The sequence below is a fragment of the Anas platyrhynchos genome, chromosome 3 (assembly GCF_047663525.1).
Source record: "Anas platyrhynchos isolate ZD024472 breed Pekin duck chromosome 3, IASCAAS_PekinDuck_T2T, whole genome shotgun sequence".
Classification (NCBI taxonomy): Eukaryota; Metazoa; Chordata; class Aves; order Anseriformes; family Anatidae; genus Anas; species Anas platyrhynchos.
The window spans coordinates 26,873,767-26,892,831 of NC_092589.1; the positions used below are offsets into that span (position 1 = coordinate 26,873,767).

Genomic DNA, 19,065 nt, shown 5'->3' on the forward strand with positions numbered 1-19,065 from the left:
ACTGATGAAATCTGCTCTGGAGCAAACTCAGGCGTTAACAGGGTAGGGCTGATGTCTCCTGGCACTGCAAGGGCCCAAGACGCTCACAGGATGCAGAGCTTATTTACAGTGCTCTGGCCTCCCCAGATGCTCTGGGGAGGGAATTTTTGCTGCTTGCACATCACCCCTGCACCGGCTCCAGAAGGGGTGGACTCCCCCATCCTTCCTCCTTCTCCCCCTGACCTGGAGCTCGTGTTAGCCTACTGCACCCACTGCTTGTCGCTCCATTTGCAAAAATTGTAAAAAAAATACAGTTTGGATTCATCTAGAAGGCTTAGTCTGACTGGAAGTCAGGTGGAGGTGGGGACTGGGAAAGGAGATGAAAATACCAAGTGGTGGAGGAAGCCTTAGGGAATATTGTGGAGGAACTGGGCTCGATTCAGTGGGGTTGTAGCAAATAAGGGACACATCTGTAGGAAATTGTGCTCTTTAAATTCCGTAGCTCATGGAATGAACTGCTCTTGAAATCTAGGCGTGTTGTGTTCTCAGCTATGCAAACGCACTGGATGAATCCAGCTACTTCCCACCACTGTGTAAATGGGATTTATCGTGTAAACTCCTCTCTCCACTTAAAACAACCAGTCCCTGACTCTGAACAAGAGGCCAAACCACAGATCCAAAATACCCTAAATCTGAGGAAATTGAAATCTGTGACCGGGGCCTCCTGTAAACAATGCAAACATCAGCATTTCAGCCAGCCAGCTGCAGACACCAGATGAAGATGATTTCCCAAGGCAGCAGGCTGCCCGGATGGCAGTGGGGTGCACGTACAGTCCTGCTCTCACGTCCCACATCGAACCCATGGTCTGTGCACTGGCAGGGTGCTGCATCCCCTTGCACCTCTGTCCTGCCTTTCCCTCACTGCACAGAAAAGGATTGGCAGGGCTTGCAGGGGAACGGGCTTTAGTGTGTGTGTGTGGTGGGTGGTCAAGGAGAATGACAAAAATGTAGCAGGTATATGAATTTAAAGCCTGAAAAAACATTGTCTTGGCACTTACGGTTAAGGGCTCGGTGCACGTGAGCAGCTCATTCATTGCTCCCTGTCCCCCACCACGGTGTGAGCTGCCGGGCCAGGCGGCTGCCAACAGCAGAGGCAGGCTGCGTGTGGGACAAGGCTGTGGGGCAGGGCAGGGAGGGCTGCCTGCTGCTGGAAAACCTGCCAGGAGGAGTAGCTCAGGATTTCCCTCAACTCATTGGCATCGCAGGGCAGGCATCCCTGATGCTCTACGTACTGCTCTCCTGCTGGTCCTAGCGGAGCCAAGAAAAAGCACGCAGCTTCTTTTAAATCCCAGGGGAGCAGCGTGGTGCTGTGCCGTTTTGCAATACTCCATCAACGGGAAAACACCCTGGCAGCAGTGCAAACAGCCACCAGGAGCCAATTTCCTGCTTTCTGCGGTGCGAGGAGGGTGTGAGCAGGTGTGAACAGCTGCGGGCACCGGGGTGCATCGCACGCGGGGCACCGCGAAGCTGTGCGGCGTGTGGGGCCGTGAGATCTCTGCCTCCGCCTCTTCATCCCCGTATTGGCTTCCTCAAACAGAGCTGCAGCGCTGGCACTCTGCTCCCCCCGGCCAGGCGGGGATGGACGGCCCATGGCCAAGCGTTGGGCAGGTTACGGTGAATTTACCGCACTTCTCAAACACCGTCTCCTCGGCGAGCTCTCTGCAGAGACGGGCCTACAGTTCCTCTGCGTTTTCCTCTCTGCACCAACCAATTTGCGACGTGAGAAAGATGAGATCTTAAAAACGGACGATTAGCACCCTTACTAATTACCCAGACTAAGCATCTCAATTAGAGGAGCGCCTGAGGGGGCCTTTATGGAGCTGCGCTGAGCTCCGTGGGACGCCGCTCCCCAGACATACACGTGTGCTCGTCCCCGGGGTTTGCTCTCACCCTGCAGCCCTACACAGTGTTTTCCCTTACGTAAAACAGCCTTGGTATGATGGTGGCAAATACGAAAAGGAGATTGTCTGAGTCTGCAGAGCTGAGCGGGGGAAACTGCAAATCATCCTGTTCTTCATGAACTAAACTGGGGTGGCGTGATAGCCCAGGTATTGTCAGCAGAGCATCTACAGGTAAAGTGAGTGGGATTACAGCAAATTTGGGAGTATCAGCTGCGGGAAAAGAGCTAGCAAGAATGCAAAGGAATAAGGCTTTAGTACGAGAGGAGATTGGAAAGACTGCAAGTGTGTTTGAACTCAAGGAAGTAACAAAATATTAATGAATCAGCACCAGGCAGCAACTGAGAAATCCATTATTTATAGGGAAGATAAATAATTATACATGCAAGGTCAAAGAAGACATTTGCACTGAAAGTTTCTTAAGAGACAGGAGAGCAGAGAGTAATTGACTGTCTAGACATGGCCCCGGCTCGCAGGCCGAAACGCTGTGATTCAGCTGAGCAGGAACAACTCGGCCGTGTTGGCTGAACACGGCCAGCTCGTGGGGGGAGCTCAAAGCTGGCAGCAGGGGGATGCACGGCCACGAAGGAGGTGGTCTCAGTGGCACCAGGGTCCAAACTGGGCACCAGCCAGAGCACCTGATGTCTGAAACCCTTCTGAAGGCATCAGGCAGGCTCCCACACCAAGGACAGGACTTGGTTTCAGAAAACCTAGGGCAGGCTACATTTGCTGCATGGCTTTGCTTTGATTTGATTTCCTAATAAGCTCTGCTTTATCAGATATATCCTTGTGCTTGACACCATGTGCTGCAGCCCAACCAGCAGAGACAAGATTTGGGTTTTGGGTGGCAGGGAAAGCTGGGGAAGCAACACAGGCCTGGATCAATATACAGCTTGCATGGGGCAGCACGGATCCTCTGAATCACCCAATAGTGCCTGACAGAAGATGAAGCTGCCCCCAAACTGGAGAGATTTAGCACTGTCAGTGCAAATATACCTAATAAGCATTCAGCAGCACAACCGAGCGGCGTGAGAGCAGACCACAGCCCCTTACGTAGCAGAAGAAATGTCTCTCCTCTGACAGGCTGACTTGCTAAGGTTGCTGAAAAACAGCTGATTAGCAATACCGTCAGCAGAACTGCCGTCGCTGGAGATGCTGAAGTGGCCATCCTTCTCTCCTCCGGCCACAAGCATAGGGGCTACCTCCGAGGGCTTGAGCAGAGCCCATGCTCTGCAGCAGCTGAAGGAGAGCTCTTCCTTCCTCTTCTCACACGCTCTCCCACAGGCACATTGAGCAAACTACAAAAGCCCCTTGCTCGGGCCATTCCTCTCTGTGCTAAGCCTCATCAGTCTTTGAAAAGAAACACACACAAAAAGAGAAGCCCACTTCCCAAATTTCTGCAGAAAGCTTTAATGAGTGCTTGTTTTGCTTCTCACATGGGTATACATGCTCTCTGTGGAACTGGAGGGCATTTCCCCGCTGCACAAAACATTTCCTTTAAAGCCAGAGGCCTCGTAGTTATTGCAGCTCTCGCAGTTATGAAATACCACCTCTGCGGAGAGTGGAGGGGAGAAAAACATGATTACCAGGAATGAAAACCAAGTAGGCACTGGCATTTCAGGTAAAAAGTCTGTTATTAGTGATGGTGTGCCAGCACAGTGGCCTCATAAGGACTGCGCAGATTTTCTTCACTCACACTGGCCTGAAATATTGGAGGTGATTTGCCTGACATGTGGAAGTGGGTCAGATGCTCATCACTACCCTGTATTAGACACTCCAGGAGAACACAGCTGCCTCTGAGAAAGACGCTGTGCAGCACTGCTCGCTGTTGGGACTTACTGGATGGCCACACAGCGTTTTGTAACCCTCCAGCCTCCAGCCCCCTGGCGATGCTCAGCACACTGCTGCACACTGAAGCTCGTGGTGGCACACACGTCTTTATGCATGGCCCTGGGACTGTAAGTCCCGGGTTAATCGTGTGAAAGGCAAGAGAAGACAAGGATATCAGATGGGACATGTTATACACGGGGAGACAACGAGCCTGGGGATGCCACGAGCACTCAGATATCGCAGAAAGCAATTTGCAGCCGTGATGATGGGTGCAGTTAAAGGACTCAGCACAGAACGAATGCTGTTCTGGAAATGGATGGAGAAATCAGGACGAGGGAGCTCCTGCTGTGAGTCCCGCTGTGAAACAGGCTGCGAGATGCTGTTATGACAAGCGCAGTGTGTTGGCCATCACTACCAACCTTTCACACAGCTCATTAGAGAAAGGTCATGGGTTATTTTTACTCTAATTCCCAAGGACACGCTCGGTTTGCTTCACGCACTTCCACACAGGATCACGATCCACACACCCAGATTTCCCCGCTCTTACAAGCACATCCATACACGGCGTACATTCATTCCTGCTCTTTGCTTGTAAAGCGACACACCAAGCCATAAAATGCCTTTTCAAGCTCCAGCTGTGACATTTTATGGAAGCATTTGAAAACTATTACTTTCAGCGAATGCGCTGGGGTCTCTGGCGTACTAGCTTTGTTTTGAAGATTGATTTAGGACGAGACTCTCACCAGCCGGTACATCTGGGGCAGTGCTGTGCTCAGGAGCAGCAGCAGTGTCTGTGGAGGACAGCTGGATAGCACGGAGAGGCTCAGGCCACAATTAGGAAGCCCACCAGCCCAGGATGCTGACCCAGCGGACTTAACCCCCAAGCCAGCCCCATGGGACAGCTGCCCGTGCCAATATGATGACGGTGATCTTGGTAGGGCTTTGGTCTTCCACTCCCAACCTTGCCCTTTTTATTATTTCTCCTCCTTGTCACTTCAAGGACCATCACTGAACTGCTGGAGAAGGTCACCTCCTTGTAATATCATGGTATTTTCCTTGTGACAGTGACTTCTGGGTCCTGCGTTTAGCACACTAACATCTGCTCCAGCATAGTTTATCCCACTTATGGAGGAGACAAAAGGACAGTGACAGCAAGTGACTTACCCAAGGTCACACAGCAAAGCAGTGCCAGGTCTGGGGTGAGGCACCCCGACATTTTGTGTCCTCTGCATGGCTTGTCAGGATGTTGCACATAAGCAGAGATTTTCCATGTCTGCCTTTTTGAGTTCCACCCACTTCAGGACTAAAAAAGGACTTTCTTAATTTAAGAAATGTGCACGTCTCATTGCATACCCTTCCCATAACATAATAAATTGCCCTCTCATAAATAAAGAAGCCTACAGCTTGCCAAAGCAGTGTCCCCAACAACTGTGCTAGTGTTACGGTAAGTGACAACATTTTGGACTATCGCTGGAGATGTGTGCACGTTGTTCGGAAAGATAATGGCACTTCTCATCTGGTTACACTTAATTCCAGCACTGCTTTCCTTCCCAGGCACCCTCCTTTCCTGTCGAATGTTTGTCTAAACCTTCATTCAGCGGATGAAGTGATTACTTATTAATATGATACTAATTTATTGATTTCATCTTTTTTTTTTTTTCTTTCTTTCATTTCTGTATTTTCCTTCTCCAAAGCACTTCACTTAATATATTGCTATAAGGAAGCAAATATACTGGCCAGGAAGTTTCTGTCTGTGCATTTTGTTAATGTGCTCTGAGAAAGGATCTTAGAAGGCCAGACACAGGTCACCTGTTCCCCAAATGATATCCTTCTCTCTCTTCCCAGCCTCCACAGACAATACAAAATACCACTTGACACCTGCCAACCCAGAAATTATTCAGGTACAGAAACACAAGAGAAGAAAGCACTGCTCCTCAGTGTATCTAAAGCCTTTTCCGAAGACAAAAAGGTGTCATTTCACAGGTGGGAAGAGAGAAGCTGAAAAATAAAGGGGGGAAGGGGGTGTCTTCACACACTATGGAAATCACTGTGCAGTGTGTGCCCTGCTGCTGCCCCACACACTGCTGGGGCCTCTGGATTGGGTTTACATGGCAATGTGTTGGTAGCACTCATCTTTATACCCCAAAAGGTCCCAATCAGGGTATACTGGGGACTTTATAAAGGCACAGGACAGATGACAGACACCCAATGATAAATGCTTTCCTCCTCAAACCCCAAAAGATAGCCCCAAGCTTGTGTTCTGCCACACCTACCTGTAAGATGAAGAAGGAGAGAATCATTTATTTATTTATTTATTTGCATTAAATGTATGAAATAGCGAAGACCCCTCTAATATTTCAAGGAGCAGAGAAACGTGGTCCGTAAGTGCTCCTTTGAAATGCAACAGCTGCAGCACACGGCTTCGTGCTGCTCGCAGATGCCCAAAGTCCCTGTGATAGCATTGATCCAGACCAGCTAGATAGACAGAGGACCAGCTATGTCCTCGGACAGTGTGACTCAGCACGGCCATGGGGGTTTCCAGGAGCTGCACAGCCTTGCCTCAGCCTGCGAGGAGGGAGCAGAGGAGGTGGAGGAGGCTGCATGCCGCTCCCGGAGGCACAGGGCAGGCTGCACCGCGGCGTGGGACCCTGCTGGTCCCAGGCAGCCCCCCGGAGCAGTGAAGCAGGGCAGTAAAACTAACGATGAAGGAAAGCAGGGCAGGAAGGGGGTCCTGGGAAGCAGAGATCAAAGCCTTCCTCCATCTGCAGAGGAAGCTCTCCAGGGGAGACCCACAGCAAATTTAACCCTTCAGAAAATAGCCGGGTGCCTCTGCAGCGTAAGCACAGTTTGAGGGGGAAGGCCTGCCAGCTGGCCCCACAGCCAGCACCGGGAGGGACTGGGCTCAGGCACTTGTAGCACACTTCTTTTTTTGTTCCTTTAACTCATGCGGGGACGTCTGCTGATGGAGGCATGTGTCACCAGTAAGGCACGATGGCTGGCAGCCTGCACCAGCTGCTCAGACATGTGAGGCTTTTTTCAATCTTCCATCTCCATCCCTTGAAGAGGTACGAGGGTCTCTCTCTTCCTACTGCCCGCTATTTCGCTCCTTCCCCAGGCACTCCCTGGAGGCCCCGTGTCTCAGATTTACTTCGTCTATTTCTTGAAGAAGAACAAGGGGCAGGTGGCGCCTGCAGAAGCTGAAAGAGATGAGGGACATACCTAGCACATGCCACAAAAACAGAGGTGAAATCTCCAGAGCTGCCTGCTCCTCTGGAACCCCAAGCAGCTTGCCACTTTCCTCCTCTTGACGCATTTATTTTTGCAAGCTCAAAGAATAAAGTATTGGATGTTACACAGCAGCTGCCCCAGGAAATAATTCACTCATTCCATTGCTACAGACTTCAAGGAAAAAAAAAAAGCAGTGAAGGGGAAAAAAAAAAAAAAAAAAAAAAAAAAGCCAATTCCTCTGCAAAGTATCCAGTTTCCCAGCAGCTCTAACAGCCTAAATGAAAAGAATGTTTTGGTTTGGTGTCCCTCCAATTCTCGTGGTTTCGTTGAGGATTTTGGAGAATGCATTTACTCCTTTGCTAACTGCAAGAACAGATTTATCCTGCAGCCATGTGCTGAATGATTATACAGGCCTAGAGGGAGTCTGAAAGCATAAACATTTACTTCATAAAAGAGATTCTGCAGACAGGAGGCCAGAGACAGTTGACTCTGGGTAATCATTTGTGCTCTGTTTAAAAAAAAAAAAAAGAAGAAGAAAACTTGTTTGCCAGAAGCCAGAAGGGAGATATGCACACACTTCAAGAACAGGCCCTTTCCGCAGAGGACAGTGAAGAAATCCAAAGGGGCCTAGCGAGAAGGCAGCCTGCGAACCGAGCACGGCATTTACAGCACAGCCATCTTTAAGGCAGATGTGAAACCAGCCCCCTGAGCTCCTCGTCTCACTGCACAGTGCTTTGCCTTGACTTGGACCGGGGAAATAAACAAATAGCTCCACAGCCAGGGAAAACCCTGGAGCTTTGTGTCTCCCATCCAGATGCGTAGCGAGATAGCAGCTCCTGCCTTTCCCACAGCAGGAATTATCAACGAGGCCTTGTCTCCTCTTTACCTGGCTGTTTATTTTCACTAAACTTGTAAGAACATAAAGTTGCCGAGATCTCCACCCTGCTAACAAATTTGATTGAGAGCTGCCAACAGCTGAAAGATCTTTGTCAGGGACTTTCTCCAACACTCATGCAAAACAAGACCCCACAGGCCTCCTTCTCTCGGGAAGCCAGGCCAGAAGTGCCGTGGAAGGGGAGCACCGGGCCGAGGGGACACTGCTGCCCTAGCAGTCGGAAAGGGACTCACCAGGACAGCACCTTGTGGTATTTCACTACAGCATCAAATCCCGCCATAGAGCAAACGACCATCTTGCCATCACAAATTATTTTTTCCTCCAAAATGAGTAGACAGGGGGCCCTGCCCTATCTGCCAGGAACACTAAGCACAGATCTCGCCATCAGCAGGACTGCGTTTGAAGAGAAGAGCCACCAAGTGCAACAGCAGCAGGTTTGGTTTGCTATTTTGCTGGGGGGATACCTGGTAAAACAGAGACTTTTCAGCTCCCAGGCAATGCAAAGCAGTGGCTGCTTGCAAATACTGCGCCTTCTCAACAAATTCCAGAGTCCGCTGAAGGACGGTCACAACCCGTGCACAGGATGAGGAGCTGAAGGGCTGGTGACTCAGCAGCATTATTATTGTATACAAAGCCAAGCTGTTGAAATGTTGCTCTTAAACAGCACCTTTCTCCCCCTTGCCCTTTCCGTCCAGATGAAGAGAAAAAGGGAGCAAATTTCAGGCTTAGTGGTGGGTGGCTCGCTGGTTGGTGCACAGAGGAAGCAGAGGGGAAGCTGATCTTCCTGTGCCTCTTCTGTTATCGCTGAGGATAGACAAGTGCTTCTGGAGGGCATTTCAAAGGAGGAGCTTCACAGAGGTGCTCTGAACCATTCCCCGCAGGAGCCTCTTTCTTTCTGCCAGGTAGCCCGAGGCTCGCCTTTGTGGAAAACTCTTTAGATCAAGTTTCTTGGGGCTGACACTGAGGTTTGCTGTCAGGCCAAGAAAACCTTCCTTCATCTGCTTCTACTCAAGCAGCCAAAGCCTGCCCCAAAGGCGATAAATAGCATCCTCTGTTGTAAAGGCCTCAAATCTGGATCAGCACCAAGCACTGAATGTTATAAAGAAGGATCATCCTGCTTGATGAAGCAAGCCTACAGCCCAGGGAAACTTTGAAATCTCCATCTTTGGAGATATTCAGAGTGTGCCTGAGCAAGGCCCTGGAAAGTGTGGTCTCACTGTAAAGCTAGACTTGCTTTGAGCAGGGGTTTGGACAGGAGACCTCCAGAGCTTCAATGTGTCCCATGATATAGATTTAAGCAAGAAACTCTACAGAAGCACAGTACTATATTGTATACATTTCTTCCTGCAAAGAGAGCACTAGAAAAAAACAGCACAGGACAGATGGAGGTGGCACACAGCACACCTAAGGCAGGCGTAAATCAGGTGGTGCAGAGATGTGTGCAACATAAAACCTACACAAAGCAGAGCCACTAAGCAAACACCCCGTCGCCACCAGCACTTCCTGCAGCCACCTCGATTGCTGTTTAAATGAAGGCTGCTATCTTGGATAACCACTGCTTCACAGGATGCTATACGGGCAGCAGTGAGTCTGAGCACTTAAAATAGGCAAGGATATGCAAAACCTGAAAAGCAAATAACGGTCCTCGTGGGGATGGCACTCTCCAACAGTTAACTCTTAAAAGTTATTAATTTCAGGATTCCCAGGTTTACAAGTTCCAGGCTTCATGGCTATTTTCAGTCATCACCAAAATAAAAATCAGTTTCCACAGGCATACATTTTCCTCAGACTCTCCCCCCTACTGGCCTCATCAACATTTTCTATCAGGAAACCCATAATTTATACTCTCCTGGCAAGGACATTACATTTCATCAGTGTTGCCAGCAATGCCAATTTCCCCTCTTTACATTGCTATTCTGAACTGTTTTCATTTCTCTCGCCTTGTATTTCTCAGTAAACCAATCAAGCACAAATTCTAAGTCTTCCAGTTTCCCTCTTTTCCCTCCCACAAGTCATTGATGTCTAACCACAGACGTCTGTGCTTCTTTTCAATAACTGTGGATGTAGTTGCCCTATAAAGCATGCACAAGATAGCACAGGGAAATTCCACACACGTTTTCTCCATCTGAAGATATACTGGTTCATATGTTACATTTATATTGGGTCTGGATCATGTCCTGCCATCATTCTGCAAGGAGAAATCCCAAGGCAGTCAACAGAGGCTTTGCGAGCAGATAGATGACAGAACTTGGCCCTACAAGCGGAATATCGTATGATATATTTCCTTTTCTGTTTGCCAAATTGATGTTAAGAAGGGGTTATGCACTAAGACAGTCATCATAAGTTTCAGAAATAATCAGCAGCCATTTTTACTGAAACCTCAAAAAACACAGCAATTAATCAGAAATATAACTGCTTTTTCTGTGAAGTGGCAGTTGCTTCTATTTTACTGGCATTGCATCACATAGCAATTTTTCCAGCATGGGAGCTTTGAGGTCACTATTAATTTATGGAGAAAACCTTTTTTTTTTTTTTTTTTACTCTTCTCCTTTCATATTCTTTTATCTGGGCTTTCTGAAAACGCACAAACAGGCGATGCTCAGACATGACATAACTGAGCGGCAGATCCAAGCCCCTGCTAGGTTCCAGTGTCCTCTGTAGTCCCAAGCAGATGTGCTGTGTTACAGACTGAGTCATCCCCTTGGAGGGCGACTGGGGAGGATGTAAGTGCATTGAACAATCTGTTCCGCAGGGGCAGGCACGCTGAACTGAAACGCAGATAAGATTGACATTTTAATGCGAGCGCGCTCCGCGGAGGAACAAAGTCAAAGCAGCAGTCCAAGCTCTCCAGCAGCAACTGCAGTGAAGGGGAATATGAATGCAGTTAGCACATCTGCATCTCATTTTCCTTCAGTGTTTCCTGGTCGGACTGAGTTCACCCACTGGAGAGTGACATAACAGCGTGAGCCGATGGGAAAGTGCCCCGAGATGCAGGACGAGGAAAAAAATATGCAGAATACACAAATAAAGCAAGGTGAGAGGGAGGTGAGCTGATCATCTCCGGCATTTTCCACTTACGAAAGATGACAGCAGACATTTTTAGGACACCTCCCACAGAGGCTCTCACGCACACCTGGAACCACAGCTCTGCCAGGCTTGGTCCTTAGCCACCATCTTCTGTCACGGTCCTGCCTTGCCTCTGAGGGCTCGTTGTGGCACAGAGATATAAATGTCTCCTGATATGCTAAAGCCCGTGCAAAACAGGCTCTGCAGACGTGTCCATGCAGACCCAAGCGAGCGCCCATGCATGATCCTGCAACAGCACAGCTGCTCCCTCGGTTCCCTCAGGCATCTCCAGCAAGACATCCCCCAGACAAGTTGTGTGCCTTCGGGTAGGATTAAAGCACCGGGGACTGAAGCCATCTTACTCTAAATGACTGTTTAGAGTTCAATGCTCCTTAGATTCATGACGATAAGCCGATTGCCCTGACTTGCTTGAGGGCATCCACGTTATCAGGCCGTAAGTCTGTGCGTGTCAAAAGTTCACAAGTGGTGACCTAATTACCTGTCGGTAACGGCGGGGGCTGTGGTATCTGGCAGGCAGCTTGTGCAATGCCTTAGCGCTTAGGTCAAGGCAGTAAGGCTTCTTGAATTGCATGTTTTAGCTGTATAGGATTTTGTCGAAAAGTCATGGACAGAAAATTAACTGCAGCAAAGGCGGTGATCTGGGGAGTTTTAAAGATTTCTGTTGGATTTTATCACGTTCAGCAATATCCCTGCTTGAGTTGCAATTAATGGCAAAACTCCCTCTGAGTTTGACAGGGCAGGCCCGTTATATTGCACCAAAATTGGCGTGAGAGTGGGAAAAAAAAAAGTGACAAGCCATATCCTCCTCCCACTCACAGGTACACGGAAAGAAATCCTACTGCATCTGAGGGAATTACGATTTTGTGGGCCCAGTGCAGGCGAGGGGATAGGGGTCCCTCAGCCAGCAGCAGCAGCTTGCTAGGGATACCTGCGCATGTCAGGAACGAGCCTGAGCAGGAACCCCAGGCCCTGCTCCACCTCGCAGTTTCCCCTGAATTGTGGGAAGTCTCACATTCAGATCTAATCAGTGCTCCGAAGCACTGGCACGGGGCCATCTGCAGATACGGAGTTTGGGAAGCGATGCCGTCGGGAAGCAGTATCTTCCGCCTCCAGGAAGCAGCACGTAACACTGTCCTACGCTGCCCATATCCTTCACATGGCAGCTCTGTCTGCCCCAGAAGGTGGACCATCACGGGGACTTCTCCGAACGCAGACACAGGCGGTGGCACTTTGCAGCCCGCCCGTATCGTCAGCAGAAGACACCGCTGCTGAGATGAGACATCCTGAGGAAACGTGCGGCCTGACGTGCTCCTCTGCTTCTCAGCCTGCAAGCGCCACTCTCATATTTGTTCAGGTCACGGCTGCAGGCCTGCCTCCCCTCGGGAAGCAGGGTACAGTCTGCTACTCACCGGGGGTCAGGGTGCAGCTGTGGATGCACAAGCAGTGCCCCACCGTGCAGTGCTCAGAGCAGAGGAAGGGCTCCACACCAGCAGAAGTCCAAGGTAATACCTCTGTAGGAAAAAAAACAATTGGGTAAAGAGCCGAGTCTAGAGCGTCTTTGGTTGTAATAGATTTACTAGTGGTTAAATAAAACTGGAACACTTCCAGCATATATATATATATATCTATATGTATTATCACACTTTGCTAGATCAGTGTAGGGAGTGAAGAGGTACAGCACAGAGAGTACAAGTGACAGATCGATACACTGATTAAACACGTTCGGCTGATTTTCACTTTTAGACCAACTAAGCACAGCCAGCAGGTAATAAATCACAGCTGCAATTAAAAGTCCATGGAAATTTTGCTGGGTGGAAGTTCAAAATCCCAGACCTAATTCCTGTTCCAGGAGCGCATTCCCATGTTAGAGCTGCAAGATTTTACTCTTCCCATTTCCATCGAAGATGACAGAAACCACACTGGAGGCAGTGATCAGATGGAGATCCTGTCACGCGGGCTGCATGAATCTCAGCAGCAGTAGCTCTGCCAGCTGAACTGTCTGTAAGTTTTGATCCTGGTGGCTCCAAACACCAATTTTGTCCTATGTCTGAGGGCCAGTCTAAGCTCTGCCTGGAGTTTAGCGAGTTTGTCTTTCAGAGGACAAACTCCCCTTTTGCTCTGACCTGGGCATTTATTCAAAGCTGCTAGTGTAGATTTTTGTAACTTCTAAATTCCGATGCAAGGAAATTAGCCATTGTTCTCCTTTAGGATCCCAGATTCGGTACCATTAGCATTCAAAAATAACAAAGTTCTGGCCAGCTGTGAAAATACTAGCTAAAGAAGTTGCAGATGTTCCTAGGGGAGCTACTGAAATATTTTGGCACCTTTGCTCTGTCATTAAAAGCAAAACACGATACTTGGTTAAAACTGCGGTGTGAGTTCAAGGGGAGAGAGGAAAACAGGAAAGTATTTAGCAGGGCTAACGGGGAATGTGGGTTCAGCCATACACAAAGCTTTCAAAGCACTGAGGTGGCTCCAGCTCCCAAACACCATGCTCTGCTGTGACTGGCACTTATGTCCTTGAGCCTCAGCGGGAGGCTGCAGAGGAGGCAGGGTTGCAGTGAACGCCTTCGATGCACAGATGCTTTAAAGAGGAGTTGGCACAGGACAAGGTATCGCAGCAGACAGGTCCAGCGCTGCGACATATGCACTGCTGTGGGTAAACTACTTCTAGCAGCAGACCTTCCTCAGCTGGGCTCAGGTATCTCCACAAGACACCACCACACTTAAAGCTAACCCTGCTACAGGCAACGGGGATGTAGCCTGAGCCTCAAAGGTCGCTAAGTAGCTTATAAAAGCATAAATAGGGGGCCCTGCAGGCACCTTTGAAATGTTTACTCCTAGGAGCAGGGGCTGGGCCATCCCGCATGTTGCCAGAAAGTGTAAATTGCTCCGCCTTAGGCCAACTAGAAGGAAGCTTCATTCCAAAAGTGAACGCTTCTCGCCCCCAAATTCTTTCATCTTTCTCTGCCTGCCTCTTTCTGGCCCATCTCTGGTTTTCCTCTTCTTTCCAGATGCTACGGGAAACTCTTAAGGATTCAAGGATTCTGCCCTAAGTCACCCTCAGGGAAAGAAACACGGTATCTAGCCAAGTTGGCAAGGAAGATACAATCAAAGTAAGTCATATGGCCCAGAGATAAGGAGGTGAGTGAGTCAGTCATTACGTGACAAGACAGCACTGGAAAAACATGGGGCTTACCCATTCATAAAAGGAGGCAGAGCTTCTGAGAAGCAGCATGTTCAGGGGATGCTGATATGTTACCTGCTGTGGGGAACTCGAGTTTCTGGTCCCCACAACCAGGCACAGCTACGTGTTTGTGCAACACGCCGCACAGAAGGCTGCAGGCACACGTTACAATGCACACATGAATCGTCACCACATAAATAGCTGAAGGAGTTGTCTTGTGCTGCTACCACTTAGCGATACTCCCCAAGTTAACAGCTGGTCTGACATTAATTAGAAACCCTTTCCCCTTTTCTAATTTCTAATAGGTCATCTAATCTACGCCAAATGAATTGCAGGGCTTTTCAGCAAAACAGATTGTCAAAAGCTCTTTCATCTACTAGAGAGGTTTAAATAATTGGACATTTCTACTGGAAAACTTATCTCGGATCTAATAGATGTCACATAGCAGAAAATTTCATTTCATTCAATGTTCATTTCTGCCCAGACAGCTGAGCACCATGCTGTATTCTCCGCAAACAAAATGTCCATCCAAGAAAAAAGAGGTTATTGCACTCGGTACAGTATTCAAAATCTTGGTATGCCACCAACTATGCATGACAGATGCTGGAGAGGAACAAAGTCTACAGGAAGAGGAGAGCGTGCGTGCTTTGGAGAGGCAGAGGGGACCCAGCCCACAGCATTCGAGTCCAGCTCCAATTTTTCTCAGCGTTCCTGCCTTTTTGGATGGAAGTTTTGGTCTGTGTGTATTTCTGCGGAGAAGGCAAGGAGGAAGGGAGGGAGCCTTTTCTTCTTTCCCAAACAACATCTCAGCCCATCCTGGACTCACCCGCCAACATCTAACAAGCAAAGACAAACAACATCACAGCTCCACGATACTTAAGCTTGATTGAATGACGACAATTCCACGTTAAAAAAAAAAAAAAAAAAAAAAAAAAGAAAAGAAAAAAAAGAACATCATAGCCTTCCACAGCTGCATCAACATTATCTATAAAAAAGCATGACACTACATGAAGCTTTGGCTGTGCAAGCCAAGAACCTAAATCAGCCACAGTTTGGAGCAAAGCCATTGCCAAATTCTCGTGTAAAGTGATGCTGCCATATTGCTTACTTTCCACTGAGGTTTTCCACAAATTAACAGCTGTAGCAGACTCCCAGAAAACAACAGCTCTTTCCAAGTCTTTCTTCTCTGAAAATGTTGTTTCTTCACTTTATTCTTCCCCATATGGAAGGGGAGAGGAGGAAAAAAAAAAAAAAAGAAAGAAAGAAAGGAAAAAAAAAAAAAAAACCAACCCTGAATGGCCCTATGAGACAAACTGAAAAAAGACAGACTGTGAGAAAAATTAATCACAAAGATTGCCTGGAAACAGAGTGGTTATCTGCAAAATTAAACCATTGGTGGGCTCAATTTTTCTTTTCATTATACCAGCATGGTGGGACAGAGAATCAAGCCCAGGGAAAATATTTCTGGAGCAGCCCTTCTGATTTATGATCATCTCAGCCATTCTGACAAGATCAGAAAAGCATTGGATTCTTTCCAGTTGAGCACCACCGAAGGCCAAATCATTCCTATTTAGGGAAAAACAAAACTTCCCTCTGCTTCAGTAAGAATAGTGTTTGGCACCAAGCACAGAGAAAACTGCCTTGTTTCAGCTAGCCTGCCGAAGTGCAGCTGAGACGGAAAGGTGATACCAGGCTGCTGTGGGTGGCTTCAGATCGCACTCTTTTCTCTTGATTTAATCTTGGACGTCAGTAGGTACCACATAGGGTGACGCAGAGGGATTCATTATAAATGACAAAAAGCCCTCTTAACCCAGAAGTTATTTGATTTTCAGTGTGCACAGATGGCTGTTGACTCACTGGAGGCAGGAGCGATGGAACTAGCAGACTGGCAAGAGCAGAGACTCGTGGCATTAGAAAACACAGATTCACAGGGTGGATTGCCATCTGAAGATCTATGAGCTACAGCGTAGTAAAAAGCAACACTGCACAGAGATGGGGCTTTCCAGCTGGTGGACTGCTGGGTATTACCAGCTTGTGACTACCAGCATGATGCAAAGATGTGGCTTGTTATGGGTACTTGGGTGTGACGCCCAACAACAGCACAGGGCGCTTTATAGAGAACAGCAGCAGAAGGCGTGCAGCATCGCCCCGTCACATCCCACGTGGCTCTTGGCAGTGCCTCACAAGTCCTCAGCTGCCTGTGAGGCTTGCTGTACTGCTCTTACAAGAAATCTCTCAGAGATCAAAATGGTCTTACTTCTCTGCACAGAAAGAGGAGGGAAGTGTTGCTGACCTCCTCCTGCAGGACTAACGGCTTAGGACAAAATTGTCTCCTGGCCTATGCAGGAGGAGCAATATGAGGAGCTCCACACCTTGGTAGTCAGCTGAGAAGACTGTGTCACCTTGGTTGATGCTGTTACAAGCTCCGAGGTGACCTGGCTCAGTCTTGCCCCACGTCTCAGAGCAGGAGCAGCAGCATGGCCCACAGGAGCGCACCGGGCTGTGCTGCCTCCTCCACCCCATCTGCTGCAGGCATGTTCTGCAGTTGCAGGAGCTGCTCATCGCAGTCAGGAAACAGGTATCACCAAGCCAAACCCCTGATTACAGCCAGCGTAGAATGTTACAGCTCTGGGTCAAATAGCAAACGGTGCCATATGGGAATCCACCCAAAAGCACAGCAGCTCAGGAGGGGTATATTCATGTTGGTGTGGGCCCCCTTCCCCAAAAAGCCCTCTTCTCCCTGTATCACTCAGCTCGATATCTGAAGCCCACAGGGATGAGGATGGCAACAGAGCTGAGATCAGGGAGGAAACTACAATTACTCACTGCACATGAAGGGATTCTACCAGCTCAACACATGCTTCCCTGAGCCTTTCTGGCATCTCTCCATTTACTTCATGAGCACTGACAGCTGCCAGGCTTGGGAGACACATCTGCGTGCCTTGCCTGCACTGGGAGAGAAACGTGGTCCATGTGCAGGAGCCTCCCACCCCATTTGTAGCAAGGAGGAACAGCACTGGTATCAGGAAACTGTTTCTTTAACTCCTTGTTCAGGAGAGCTGGCAATCCAAGTTAATAGTGACCAAAGTTCCTCCGATGTTGATGGCCATCTTGCACCTCTACAACCTCATGATGTTCATCAAGCTCTCATGTGACCGATGCTGACTTCACACAAAAGCTGAAGAAACAAACATACCCTTTCAAGTACAGCCACTGGCTATGAGCATACAAAACAAACAAACAAACAACCTTACAGGCAACTCCAGAGAACAAAGAGTCTGATCATTTTTACTGACCCAAAGTGAAAAAAAAGTTTCAGTTTACTGGCGAGGGTCTCTGTACTCAGTGGGATCTTCAGTCGCAGGGATGTTCTCTCATCATGTTCTCTAATTGTTTCCAAGGTTTGATGTGAATATTTTTGGCAGTTAGTTTGTCATGAATTGACACTTATTTTGTCAACCTATCTGCAGCAAAACTGCAGTCCCTCCCTCCTTGTAGACCTGGCAGAAACATAAAGATTACTCATTGCAGGTTTCCAAGAAGCTCCTGAAGCCAGTGCTCAGAGTTTGCATAACAACCATTGTCGACAATCCACCTACAACAGCTTAAAAATACAGTTTTGAATGGGTGAGGAGAGGCCGGGAGTTCTCAGAAGGACTAGTCAGATTCAGGATTTTATTAATAGAACCGGAGGCGTTCTCATGAAGGAAAAAAATAAAAAAACACCCTCTTGTTATCTTAGCTGTCATCAACAGTCACCTTTTCAAAAACAGACAGGCTAGATGCAGAGTATTCCTGTAGATGAGCAAACAGAAAGCTGCTGCATAAAAACATGAGAGCAAAATGGAGAGCAGCTCAGGATCATTGCTCAGGTCCTTGTTGAGAAATGTTCTGTGCGCAGCTGCCTGCTTTATGTGTGCTGGCCTCAGTTATGTGACTTTTTTTTTTTTTTTTTTAAATATGGTGCCATGCATTTCACCCATAGAGAGCTAATTTGCCAAACAAAGGGAGCCCACCAGCAGAACGCGCATGAAGCTATTTGTGGCATGGGCCCCAGCACTCTCTCCAGCCAAATAATGCAATTACATGAATTGGAGCGCACAATAGGCACTCCCTAAAATAGCAGATTAACAAATAGGGATGGGTGATGGATGTCGGTGAAGGCAGGGAGCCCTGCAGCGCACGGTGCTGAGGGGGACAGAAGCAGGCCAGAGGGACGGGGCAACATGGCCGCCCCTTCGCCTGGGCCTGCTCCTGGGAGGGAGCCTCCCCGGGAGGTGCTGGCATCGAGCTGCCCCAGCTGCAGGCTGTCCCTTCAGCCCAGAAGGATGAAGGACCACCTTCTCCACGGCCTGTGGAGGATGGAGGGACATGGGAGCTCTTAGTGGTGGTCATGAGAGCGAGGGGTACGGGCGAAGTGCTCGGAGAACAACAGGGACATCGTCCAGCTGTGCTAAAAACCTCCGCTCTGCACAAATACCAATACTCGCAGTCCTGTCTGAGCCAAATCCCCAGCCTTCCAGGTTCACCATTAACAACAATCCTCACAACTTTCTCAGCCTCCCTGTTTACACAAGCTAGAGCTTTCATACATAAAACTCTTAAATGAAAACATTAAAGAGCAGCTGGCACCTCTTGGAAAACTCATAAAAAGTCTGTTTCCAAACAGCATTGCTTCTATACCATAAATTTCCGTATTTTTCACTCCCCTCATTCCTTATTTCTAGAGGCATTTGCATGAAAACGGGAACTTTGTTTATTAAAGCGTTCATCTGCTCCTGCTGCTAATTTCCCACCTGAAGCCTGAGTCCCCCGGGTCTGACATCATTACTGCAGGCTCTGGAAATGATCATGAAGTCACCAACAGCAGGCGAGGGCTGGGGAGTAAACAGCAAGAAGAT

General features: G+C 48.5%; 1 long non-coding RNA gene across 1 annotated transcript in view; it reads right to left on the reverse strand.

The window, feature by feature from the left end:
* Positions 1 to 2,382: 2,382 nt before the first annotated feature.
* LOC113843132 (uncharacterized) overlaps positions 2,383 to 19,065 on the reverse strand; it is a 31,719-nt gene continuing 15,036 nt past the window's right edge. Inside the window, exon 3 of the long non-coding RNA XR_003496167.3 lies at positions 2,383 to 12,488. This is a non-coding gene — a long non-coding RNA (uncharacterized lncRNA). The remainder of the gene's footprint in view (positions 12,489 to 19,065) is intronic.